Source organism: Corvus kubaryi, unplaced genomic scaffold (assembly GCF_017639235.1).
Source record: "Corvus kubaryi isolate FWS band 111438036 unplaced genomic scaffold, C.kubaryi_AGA036_p1.0 37354, whole genome shotgun sequence".
Lineage (NCBI taxonomy): Eukaryota > Metazoa > Chordata > Aves > Passeriformes > Corvidae > Corvus > Corvus kubaryi.
The window spans coordinates 16549198-16562863 of record NW_024581116.1 but is presented as its reverse complement, the minus strand read 5'-3'; positions in this window follow the sequence as shown (position 1 = coordinate 16562863).

The window sequence follows — 13666 nt, the reverse complement described above, 5'->3', positions numbered from 1 at the left end:
AGAAATATTTCATTTGAATCATACTGATGTCAAGTTGCATCTGCTCACCACCTCATGGAAGTCCCACTGAAACTGTGATGCAGATGCTACCTATCTCCATGATTTCTCGTGGACTTCCTGGGTTGGCTGTGATGCTATGTATCTTCCCCTATGGGCAAGTCATGTAGGAAACTGAATCTCATGGTTTGTAAGGCTGATGATAAATATACTACAGCAAATTAGCCTTTGCTGTAAGGCAGGGAAAAATACGACAAGCCAAGTACAATGCCCATGAAGCTTTCCTTTGGAAACTGAAGAGTTACCACGCATCAAACATTTCAACTTGATTCACCACACTGAGATGAAGTATTTCAACCTGGGATTGCAGAAATAATTAATTTCAATTAAAGCACTACAGAAAGTACTGCATTATGTACAAACGAATTGTTTCAACTTTCTGACTTACAATAAATTTAGATATTTTGACTGCAGAGGAGAAAAAAAGGTTAGAAATTCCTGAGGATTTTTAGCTATATCAAAGAATCTGATTCCAACTCAGATATAGCTCAGATCATATTAAAAAAATTTCACTCCACATACATGGATTCTGATTTTTAGCTTACCATAAGATATTTCCTCCACCCATATTCCCTCACACTCCCTGTGTAGCAAGCAACAGAACTGAGGGCAGGACAGAAGATGAGGGCATACCAACGTCATCTCACACACAGCTTGATATCTAGAGGGAAACTCGGCAGGACATAAAGCTTACATGCATAGAGCCAACAAATCTGCATTTCCTTATGCATAGTAACCAAAAGAACCTTATGGTCAGCTTCAGCTCATTGGAATTCAGAGATATGTCCCATACAGCCAGAAGGGTAACAGCAAGTTTATCACCAAGACTGCAGAGCGAAGCTGCCCAGCCAACACGAGTGCCCTGTTCTCATGGGCCCTGGTGAGTTGGTGGCATGAGAGAGCTTTCTGCAAGAAAGGGGAGGCTGGTTCTCTAGGGCACATTATGATTTCAAATCAAAGCAATGCCAAAGACTTTGCAAATATATGATGAAGGGCATAGGACAATAGAAGTATAATTTTGATTAGAAGTAAGGAATTTGGGGAGGTCTAATAGTAATTTGGGAACAATACAAGACACAAAAGGACACAGAGAAGAATTTAAGGTAGAGAGCACTGACATACCAAGTGTTAACTTTTTCATGAATCAGTAAATACCTGTTTTTTCCCAGCCTCATGCTTTTTGCATTTCCAAAATTCTCACTAGGCAGTGCAATTGCACAAGTACTTCACAGTCTAGGAGGGATCAGGAAAGAAATGTAATTACTCTTATGAAGACTCCTCTTCATAAAACATTTTCTGGCTCTTGGGGTGGATAATGTGGCCCTAATTACTTAAATAAGTCACCGGGTATAATTTAAAATTGAGACCTAGATACAACTGACTGTTTTGACTGTTTACTCTGGAAGTAAATGTGGCTAAGAGTGGCACACACTTTCCAGTTTGCCTACGGCAGTAAAAACCCCTCAAGCCAGCCCTGTCAGGAGTGGTGCTGACATGCATTAATGGTGCAGTTACCAGTAGATAATAAAATGCAATTAACAGATCTCATCACTAGTCCTTAAGTGAGTGCACCACATTGCAAAATTTCGATATGCATCTCGTAATTGGTGCAACATCCCACAGTACCAGATATCCTGGATTAATCTTACACAGTCTGTTCTGGTTTATACTGCACCATGATTTTCTAAAGATTGCAAACCGAGACCTGACTGACCTCCCGCCCTAACGTGTAACAGCCACAGTGAAGTTACTGGTCTCACATAACTAAGTCTTATGGCCAAAAGCTCTGGAGGGGAAAGATAACTGTACTCCCTCTGTTGGTAGAAAAGGAAAAATGATGCTAAAAACATCCTAATCTGCAAAGACCACCTTGTCTGTAAATGTTTTTTGCTGCAAAACTTTTGATAAAGTGGATTTAGGGAGACAAAAGGGAGCTCTAAAAAGGAAATGTAATTCTTATCATATATTTAATAGAGAAATTATTACTACAAAATTTTGGAAATTGTTTTTGCCTTCCTGTGAAGGTCTTGCTGTGATGACTAATACATTCTGAAGGGCTCTGCTATGTCACAAAGAAGACAGGAGAAAAAAGGAAGTCCATCCTTATTAAAGTGGCATCATCAAAATTTGACTAGATTGTGATATTGCCTAAGCAAAATCAGGCAAACTGCTCATTTTGGGCAGGAAAGCTCTGCAGTCTGGCCATGCTGGGACCAAGGGATCAGGTTAGATAAGACAGCAAATTGCTGAGGATGACCAGATTGTTGCGACCCTCCCATACCCCATGAGCTACACTACAGCCATGGAGAACCAAGTTTTTTGCTGTTTTTGAGGGAAGTATCAGTGTTTCTGGGGTGGCAGCTGCTGCTGTAGGAGAGCAGCAAGCAAAGCCCTTGTGCTGCCTAACTCACTGGTAGCAATAGGAGCAGGAAACTGATCTCCAGCTTCCTCTCTCACGTCACCTTTCCTGCAGTATATCATTCTTATCTCCTGGTGTTAATCTTACTTGTAGCCACATTATAATTGTTGGTTCTGCATGTTTCATCTGCACTGGGGGTGGAGTAGATAGAGGTAGATAGTTGCATTGTAACTTGACCTGCGCTCAGGTGATGGGTTGTAGAGGGGCTGGCAAAGATATGAGTACCTAGAGAGATGGATGGAACATCAACACTTAACTCATTGAGAATTTCCAGGCAGGTTTTGGACATGACAGGCACCTCTGTGTTCATGACAAGTTGTTGCTGATGGCATCTCCCTTGCTAATGGCCCGTAACTTCAAGTCCTGTCCTTCACAGATCTTTTACTAAGAAAGCTTGTTTGGGATTTGAATTCTTCATGGACATGGGCTTTACTGGTCAAAGTTATGGGAAGAAGACAAGCCAGGAGGTGAGGGTCTTGTTCACATTGCCTCCCACATGCACTGATATATGACACAATGTTCCTTTCTAATTTAATTTATTTGCTTAATAAGAAGTGAAGAAAAATTCACCTCTGTTGTAACTGCATGTTCTTCTCCTTAGTAGGTACAGATTTACTACTTATGACAGCTATGATCTTTGCCTGCTCTCCTGTCCATTTCACTGTGTTCTCACCTGGGATGGTTACTTGGTACCTCATTCCATTGCTGCTGCATCATCTGAATTTTTAGGGTGAAGGTTTTCAAAACAAATTAATTTGCATGATTCCCATTTATGTCAACTCCATACCATCCCCATCTCTGCAAACAAACAAAAAAGAAAATACATTTTTCCTCTAGCCAGTTGAACTAAATAACGACCATCTTTCCAAAAAGTAGCTCCCCTTACCTTTTATTTTGAATGCTTAAAATACATTATTAAATCACCTAAATGCATTACGTATACAAGTTCAATAGATGTGTTAAAAATGCTAAAAAATCACTGATTAAGATTATGATCTACTGCATTTGAGAAATGGCCATCAAAAGAAAAGTAAGGGTTGATTCTGTCAACAAGTGAACTAAACCAAGTCATAGGTACATTTTCTATCTGCACATCCTTAACAACCATGAATAGCATTGCCAAGTGGATAGAGAAGACCAGACTCAGGACCACTAATAGCCTTTGTGCTGAAAGATAAAACACAATATATCCCTCTCTGACTCTGATGGGTGAAAAAATAGGTGTAGGATGATAGGGGCCAGGAATAAATAACAGTAGAGTGCACTGTTGAAAAAGAATAGTCAGCTGCCTTCGTGTTTAAAAAAAAAAATGAAAAAAAAACCCCAACCTTAATACAACAATTATCATTAAGAATGATTTTTCCACCACCTAACTGACAAGTAAATTATCACGTCTGTACCTGCATGTTGAGTTCCTGCTTCACCTTCACCAGTAAACAAAGAGGGGGAAAAATTGCTTTCAGTGACAATTTTTTTTCCCTAAAGCCAAGCTGTTTGTGCTTTCTTCTCTTTTTCTTTCTCTACATGTTTTGTTGTTGAAAAAAATCAGATATAATTAGATAAAGTGGTAGCATAAAGCCACAAGAGCTTTTGCTAGAAATCAGGAAAATTGTGTCTCATTTACTGTTATCCCTTCAGTTATCTCCCTCCATCAGTGCTTTACTCCTATATCCTTCCCTAAACATATTAAAAGGTTAATTAATATTTAATAAAATAAAAGCCTTTATTCTACTTTATTGAATGTTGAAGAGGTATTAATGAGCAAATGGATACTGTTGTCAGGTCACAAATATATGGAGCCTATGGATCCATCTAAATTCTGCTCTACTTCCGTTCTTTATTTCCTGGCATTTCAAAAGAGAGAAACGTTAAATCTTTTTTCCTCTTTACTACTCTTTTATGAAACAGATATCTGGAGAAATTAATTTTTAAAAAGGAAGGACAGTGTTCTTACTGCAGCTTTATCAGAAGACAACAATAATTAGGTATCACAAATAAACAGACCAACATAGGGGAGGCTCATTGTAAAATTTAAAAAAACTCCAAAATGCTGAAAACATCAGCCTGATGAATCACATCCCAACAGGACCCAATAATGGCATCCTGATGTAACCAGCTTGTATACAAACATTCATGGAACAAACACCTAAAGGTACATGTATCGTAACACAAGTATTCATAATTCTGCTTCCTTCTACACCCAGAGGTGTCTCAGCCTTGATGGAGAAAAACAACTCTTATGTGCTTGCAGCCAAGGAGGATCCAGAAACAACTATCTCATGGCTCTTCCCTGGGAGGCTCCATCCAGCAGGTTTTGTTGAAGGCCTCCCAGAACATCTCAACCCACACCCCCCTGCTAGACTATTACAATGTAGGAGCCGAACACCACCAAGTGGTTCAGCATTCCAACACTGCTTCACCAGCCTTGGCAGGTCCCTCGGGTGCCCCCAGACAAACCCTGAGGGAGCCAGCTGTGTGTTTGCTGCTTGGGTGCTTCAGGTCTCAGCCCAGGACACAAGGCTGAAATGCCAGCAGCCTAACAGGTCATGAAGGAGCCGAGGAGCTGAAACGCCACTCCAGCAGCAACTCCAGGTGGCAGGACAGGGAAAACCACTGGCTGTGCAAACCTCTGGGGTGGCTCCAGGGGGATCCGCCACAGCTCATGAGTCAGGCTGCTCAGTGGTGAGGATGAACACCCAGATTGCAAGAGCCCTGGGTAAGAAGGGCTTACTTCTCTTTTCTTTATTTAGATTATTTTTTCTCATCTGGTAATCTATTTCAAGGTGAAGATATTCTCACCCTATCCTATGAAAGCTATTCCATTGTACAAAACCCAGAATTCAAGGTGAGCGGTCAGGAAGAGAGGCTGCACATTACTCTCTAGATCTTCTCCTTGGGAAAGGGAGGAGTGCCAGCCCCTTGCTGCTGCAGCTATATATGTCTTTTATGTGAAAAAGCCATTAGACTGAAATCCAAAATTCATGACAGGAATATGTCTTTCTTTCTTCTTAGCTGACTGTAAAAGCAGAGTATGTAGCAAAGAAGCTAACAGAAAATGCAGATGCTGATTGTCATGTATGAAAAAGGAAGAAGTTTTTTGCTATTTAAAAGAAAAGGTTTGGTATCAGTTTATATTGAACAAGAGATTGCTTTCTTATTTATACAACTATAACCCCATCTGCCTTGGATAGACTTGATGTACTGACACACTGTCCTCCCAGTTCTACAGATGCCAGGGAGCAGCTCCTGTCACCAGATTCCTGTGACCTTCTGCACAGGCACAGGAGGTTTTTCCCTTCTTTATCCCTGCATTTTGCAGCCTCTCTCCTCCAGGTAACCCTGAGAAAAGCACAGAGTGTCATCTGAAGTCAGAACTGAGAAGCACCCTCTTAAAATACAGTGAGGCACACAGGTTGCTGCAGATGCAGGACACTGTCAGTGCTGAATGCTGGCTTTAGCTTCATTTTCAAAGAGCATTACAGTCATGTAGTAAAACTCAAACTAAAACTTTTTGATCTTTTACACCATTATTTATGTTTCCAAACGAAAATTTAAGCAACCCACAATTTTGCTTGGCGAATACAGCAAGCTTTGGGGATCACTTTCAAAAACACCTCATTTGCATCAATTCAGCTGATCTCTTCCTTGTTGGTGAAGATGAAAGTGTGCTTCTATCTTACGTTTCCCTCTACTCAGACAATGAGGCACTCATTCCTTTCAAAAAAGAAAAATAACTAGATCAGCAAACTTGTTCTCCCATTTTCCAGTGTTTCTTTGACTGCATAATTGAAATGCAGGAAAAAATGCAAAAAGCAAAAAGCAAGAGGCACAGTTGTTTACATCAGAGGTACCTCAAATAACTTAAAAGTACCTTAACTGCGTATAGCCTGTGAATATATTTCATGCCTCACTCACTGAGAATTAGCATTGAAAGTCATCACAGTGAACACAGGGAACTGGATGAATTTCAATCTACTGCAGAAACCAGCCACTTATGTTGTTTGATGTCATCTGCAGTCACATCACTGCAGACATCTTTTGCAAGACTAGTAAAAGAAACGTTGTCATTTTTGACATGGCTGCCTGTCCCTCTTCACTGCTCGAGTGACAGCATTCATAGCGCTCTTCCCATTGCTCAGTGTATATAACAAACCCAGGTGCAGAGATGAGTCTCCCAGGCTTTCCTTTGAAGAATGTCAGATCAGCTCTGCTTCTTTTAAAACTGCTCCCTTGGACCAGCTGACATTTCTGCAAGCCACACAACACTGAGGAATCAAGATTTCAGGCATCTGATACCACTTTGGGGACACACAAGCTGTAATCTAAATGCAAGCTACAAAGCCAAAATTAACAATACATGCAACTGAATGTCGCTGGGGTAGGAAAACACACTGCACCATTAAGAGAATTAAGGAAAAAAACAGGTATCAAACAGGTGAAATAATTCACATTGAGCACTGCTCTTATTGGCCTCTTCACTTGTCACAGAACATCAATATTGTGTTAATGAACTGCCCTCTGCAAGCTGTACCAAAGGGCAAAACAGGGGATTTGTGATGATGTAAAGAAGAGAGACCAGTCTACCTAATTTTAAGCATTTATTTCAGGCACCCAAACAGGAGCCTTGGTCACCTGGGGCTCTTTCTATGGTGAGTGAAGTGTGGGAGAAACATCTTCAGGGGATGCTTCTGCCCTCTTGAGCTGTGAATTGGCTTCTAGTGGTGCCTTTCACTCTTCATTTCTCAAGAACAAAATGAAAAGCTTTAATTTAGGAATCTCTGACCTCCTCCAAGTCCTCCTCATCCTCCCCTCAAAGGCCTAAAGCTCCATTATGCTTCAAAAACCTGAGAGCAGCACTTGAATGCTGGGATGCAGTTTCCTGCCTGGGAATGAAGGTGACATAACTGCTGTGGCGAGGGAGATGCTCAGGGAGCTATGGTTTTGTTCAGAAAAGAGTCCAGAGCTTGCCCCAATTATCCAAAGTTGTATGTCTGCTAAATTGGGCTAGAAATGAGTTGGGAAATCTCAGCTCATGTGATGGATCAGTAGTAATGCTTCTTGCAGTGAAAAATAGAAATATTTAAGGCTTTCCCTGGAACTACATTTCTCACACTAGCATTGTAGAGAAGCAAGAGCTGAAGAAAACCCATATGTGTCAGTATATTTCAGATTCTCATGGGCATCTGGGTAGAAAGAACTTTTGAAGAGATCAGTTCAAAAAGCACTTTTTGTCTGTGCATTCATGGCTATCTTTCCATAAACCAGCCTCTCAATGAAAATTAACATAGTTTTTTGTTTCAGGGTTACTGTTGGTTTACAATTTAGAGATTCTGACTAACCTAATGAAATCACTGCATCCAGAAATCCTCATGTGTACATAGCCATGCACAATCAAAACTAAGTTATTTATCTCCCACACCAATGCTGCACAGATTAAATGTTGCCTGTAAAAACTTGTGGAAGTATATTTACATTTAAAAATATAGACATATTCAACCCTTGAGCAAACAAACAGAAATGGGGAAAGGAGTGGAGGAAATAAAAGTAATAAATGAAACTTAATACAGCCTTTTATATTATCCTAAATGGAAATCACTGAAGCAATACTGCACAACAGAATTGGTAGAGTTTTTTTAAAAAGTCAAAGTGCATCTACCAGTTAAAAAAGGTTGAAGATACACCGTTCTTGATCGTGAATAACAGAGAGAAGTTAGGCTGGCTTTAGTTGAGGCTTTAGTTGTCTGGCTTTAGTTGAGGCTGCCTTATGCTGTGCAAAACCAGCTTTCCCAAGCCTCTGGGCTGGGCAATATAAAAGCTCAATAGGATGGAGAAACTAATATGGTGCTATTGTTGTCTCTTTGAATGGGATGGATTTCTGATTCACAAAACCTGACACAGGAGGAGGATCTCCATCTCTTTTGCAGATCATCTGTATATCCTGTTGAGAACTTAATGCAGAGAAGAAATTGAAGCAGAGAAAGAGGTACGGGATTTCATCAGTCTGTTGTTATTCACAGCTACATCTGCTGCTACAATTTTAAAAGGCAACTAATTTTTTAAACTCAGATAAAGTTTCTGCTTACTTTCAGTGATTAGACATCCTTAGAAAGTTAAACTAAACTTACAAAGTTTAAAACCAAACTGAGTTTTAAACTTGGCACGGTCACAATATCCATACCGTGGGAAAAGGTGGGTTTGGTCTGCTGGAGAATCTGCAAAGAAAGGGCTCAGCAATGGTCCCGAAGGTCACTTCGGTCTGTGAGCATCCATGTGCTGGTAGAGCAACCATGCTCATGTGATGTGCCAGGGGCATGCAAGGATGAAGAGCACATGCACCCAGACACAGCCCAGTGAGACACTCCCAGCAGCAGCTCTGCCAGGGCCTGGTGACACATACAATATATGTATTTATTTTTTTTGTGCGTATGTATGCAAGCTTCAGTGCCTGGGCTGAACTTCCCAGCTCCCATCTGCTGTGCACAGTGTGAAACGTCTCACTGTGCAGGAGCCAGAACAGCCATGCATGCTGCAGAAATCCCACTCATCTCAGTATATTTCCAGAGGCACAGCTTGTGCTGACCCCGGGAACGGAGGCGATTTGCATTCACACACCAGAATCAGAGGTTTAGCTGCTGCCTTCCTCTCCATTTTCACCATTTACCCCGTTGTTTTTCTCCAGCTCAGCTGACACAGACACTACATTATGCTTCCAATGGCAGACAGTACATTAAGATTCAGGGGATTCTCTACATCCTGTGCATTTTTCATTACATCTATTGATATTATGTATTAAAAGACTAATGATTTGGAGCCTCTAATATCAGGAAATGATGCCTCTAATGATAAATGTTTGACCTCAGGCCTGGAGTCTGCAGCATAGCTTCTGTGTCTATGTATATGTTTCCTAAAAGCTTGGCTGAGTAGTGTGTTGGCTAGTGCAGCAGCTGCTTGAGCCTGCACCTTTGTCTCTGTGGTGCTTGATGTTCATCACAGAAGGGCACTAACTGCTTAGAAAACAAACCAGGATAGTCAGGTATTTGAGTCAAAGCATGCATCTGGTGATGGGAGCAGCTTCATTCAGTATGTAAATGGTCTGTAAAAAATAGGTTTTACCTAAATTTCCTCTGGTCTGCTAGATGCACTGAATTTTGTATCACACAAGAATAGTTTAAATCCACACTGCAAGCAGACAAAGAGGAGAAGGCTGATAAAAGCAGATGGTTGATCTAAAGGTGCACTGTATTAGTTCATGCTTCATATAAGTACAAGACATTGTATGGTTGGGGCCTCGAGTTTTTTGACGCAGAAGCTTAAAACTTCAGGGCTGTCTGCCTTTTCATGCTTTAAGACAAAATGTGAATGTTCAGCTCACTCTGATCTGCCTTATTGTTGGAAACTTGATTTCCTGATTTTCTCCTCAAGTTGCAGAAAGAATTTTTTAAGAACAGTACCAACATGAATTTTCAGCATCCAAATAATAAATCCCTTCTTCAAGGGAGTCATAAGAAAACATACTTATGTAAATTAATGTTTCAAAGGCCAGTGAAATATTATGCAGACTAAAGAACCTTTATTTTTAACAGTGTCTCAGCCACATGTCTTGCCTTCACTGGTAAATGTCTTGCTGTGTAAAGTTTCATTACCAAACTCGTTTCTATTACCCATTTTATTGGTCTGGATTTCTTTTCTCTGTAGGCTTATTTACTGTATACATACATGATGATGTAAGGCTTGCCTTAGAGAACTGAACTAACATCATTACTTTGCAATTTACAGTTTTTATTAAGGTTTTTTTATTAAAACTGCCACTTTAAAAAGACCAGTTCTGAATCCTTTCATTATTAAAGAGCTCCTCATGTGAATACGTGCTCCCAGATATGAAGTACTGATCCTGCAAAATCATAAGCATATCATAAACATGCTTAATTTTATACAAAATTTGAGTGACTCCATTCAATTCATGGAGTAATAGGGCTCACAAGTTGCAATTCAACAGAGTACCCAGACATATGCCTAAAGCCACCTTTGTTCAGCAAAACTCTTCTGCAGGCAGATTTTCAGTAATATACTCCAGGATATATTTAATTTTAAGCATATGATTAAGTGCTTTATTGAGCTGGGGCCACCATTTCTTGAATGAGGCATATGAATAAGCCTATGTAGTTTGGACTGCTACTTCATATGAAAGGCAGTCAAACATGTATGTCCACATACATACAATGCAAAAATTAAATCGGCAGAGTAAACCACTGTTTTGCAAGATATTCAAAATCAGTATTGATTAAAAACTGTGTGCTAGATGGCAGATGCCCCTTTCTCACTTAAGATCTCAGAAGAACGCACTACACCCACAATGGGAAGACAGATAGTTGAGAAACAGATCTCTGATTATATAGTGATAAGTTACAGATAATCTGTTTTGGCAGCATTTAATCAATTAATTATTTAAAGATTCAGTGTGTCCTCCAAGATTCATAGAATCTTAGAATCTATAAGATTGGAAAATGCCTCCAAGATCACTGAGTCCAACCGTTAACCCAGCACCATCGTGTTCACCACTAAACCATATCTCAAGCACCACATTCACACACCTTTTGAACACTTCCAGATACAATGACTCCACCACTTGCCTGGGCAACTTGTTCTTGTGCCTGACGACCTTTTCCTTTTTCTAATCTAATTGAAACCTCCCCTGGTGCAACTTGACAACATTTCCTCTTGTCCTGTCCCTTGTTACAACCTTCTTTCAGGTATTTGTAGAGAATGATAGATTCCATGGCCCTAACTTTTCTCCTGTTCTAATAAATAAGACATTTGACAACAGGAATTGAAACAACCTTCTGTAGTCACTGAGAGTATTTTGTTTTCTCTTTCAATCTTAATCAATAGTAAAATGCAATAGCAATTGCATCCTCCCATGCCTTCTAGAAGGAGACAACATGAAACTAAAAATGAAAGAAAAATAAACTTGAAGTAATACTATTAGAAAAATAGTTTTAGAAGAACAATAGTATTAGAAAAGGTGTCGACACTTGTCTCAAAATTATATATCTTGCAACCTTAGTATGAAGATATAATAATAATAATAATAATAATAATAATAATAATAATAATTATTGCAGGCGAGCTGTATAGCTTACAGTTTGACTTTAACACAATAGATTGACAGGTCACCCCAAACGTATGTTAAGAAACCTTTTTACTACAGTGGTATGCATTCTTTATTAATATGGCAGACAGTTCTGAAAGTTTCATCTGGAAAGATATGGACAGAGATGAGAGAATTATGAAGAAAAAAGGAAAAGCACAAAATTGATTAAATGGTCAAAAGTCAAGTAAGTGGAGAATATTGAATAAGGCAACTCTGTTATTCAAATGACAATAAGGTGAAGAATGTAAAAAACAGCACAAAGAGAGAATCTTAATGCCTTACAAACTAGCAACATAATTAAAATAAGATAGAATGGGAGAAAGGCATCTGTAGTTTAGCTAGGAAGAAACATCCCTTACTGCTAAGACCTATTAATATCTTTTCCTGGGGAAAAGTGGCAGAAGCCCTAGCACCAATTTAATACTAGCTGGTAAAAAACGGAGAACACTCTGCAGAAGAGCAGCACTTCCCACAGTGGTGTGCTGGACGATGAAAGAGGTTTGCCTGACACCCAGTGCTATAGCTTTAATGAATCTTCATTTTCTGAGCCTTCCCCCTTAAAAATTACAATATGCAAGTTATATAAAACATTACAGGCTCTCTTGACTGCTCTAAACTATACTGATGTGCAGACAGATGTTTTTCACCTGATCCAGATATTTTTTTTCTGTATTTTTTCTCCTTCTGCAGCCCTGCTTTTCCTTGCAGGGTGGTGAATGGGAGCCAGGAGTACACTTGTGAGAGAGCAGCTGTTTTGAACTGGAGCAGGCACACCTCTGCCAGGGTAATACAAAGAGCAGTTAGAGAGCCACTGACAGTTCAAAGTGTCTTGCTTTCATTATGCTGCACCTGCCATCATCCTCTGTACATCTGTTAAATTCCCTTCAGAGGAATGTTGTTTTTATGAGAAAAAATGAATAGTTCCCTTTTACTAGATGAAAACCTGTAGATGTATGAAGTTAAGACAATTACTAATATTAAACTAACATCTACCATTTAATAGCAGCTTCTCTTGAGACTAAAGTGGTGACATGAAATACTATTGTTGCAGAAAGAGAGACTTGCAGCTTACAACAGAAGCAATGCTCTGCTTACGTGTGCAGAGCCACATGTGACAAACTGTGGCAGCTTTCATAGGTTTAACGAGTCTCTTTGGAGTTCCTCTCTCTGGTTAGTCATAGGCAGAGCAAGGGAAAAGCTGCGTGCAAATACATACCTCATGTGAGTAGCTGCACACCTAACAGCAGGAAGCATAATGAGCAAAGAGATGGGTTTTCTTGGGATGTCATTGCTTCATACATGACTGGTAAAAAAAAAAAAAAAAACAGGCCAGGAAACAAAAAATAGTCTGAGCCTTTTTGGTTGTACCCAAACTCTGGAGAGCAGGGTGTGATATGCAATGACAGGCTTCATACTCTGATTTTTACCTCTGGTCACTGCTATGTTAAGAACAAGTGTTCCCAATTTGGTCTTGCTGTACAGGAAGTAAAATAAGAATTTAGTGTACCCCTAAAACTTCCTGCTGCATGTTTGCTTCTCTAAACTCATCCCCTGACTACACTGCATTGACAGCAAGAGGACATGGCAGTTTTCCCTTTCCCATCAGGGCTGTAAAGAAACTGACTTAGCTGTTCCCTATGGTGTTCGTCTTTGCGGCATTGACTAGAAATGTTGAGTCTGAAGTTCACTGGGATATAAGGTGGCTGTTTTACTCCTAAAGATATACCAAATGGTATTGAGGCCTGGCATTGTGTTGGGGTATAATGAGGGATTTAATTACCCATGAGAAATAGCAGTCACAGAATCATAAAATCTTAGAATGTTTTGGGTTGGAAGGGATCTTACAGATAATCTTATTCTACTTCCTGCCATGATCAGGGGACCTTCCACTAGACCAGGTTGCTCAAAGCCCCATCCATTGAACTCCTCCAGGGATGAGGCATCCATAGCTTCCCTAGGCAAACTGTTCAGTGCCTCACCACACCCACAGTAAAGAGTTTTCACCTAATATCTAATCTCAATCTCTCCTCTGTTAGTCC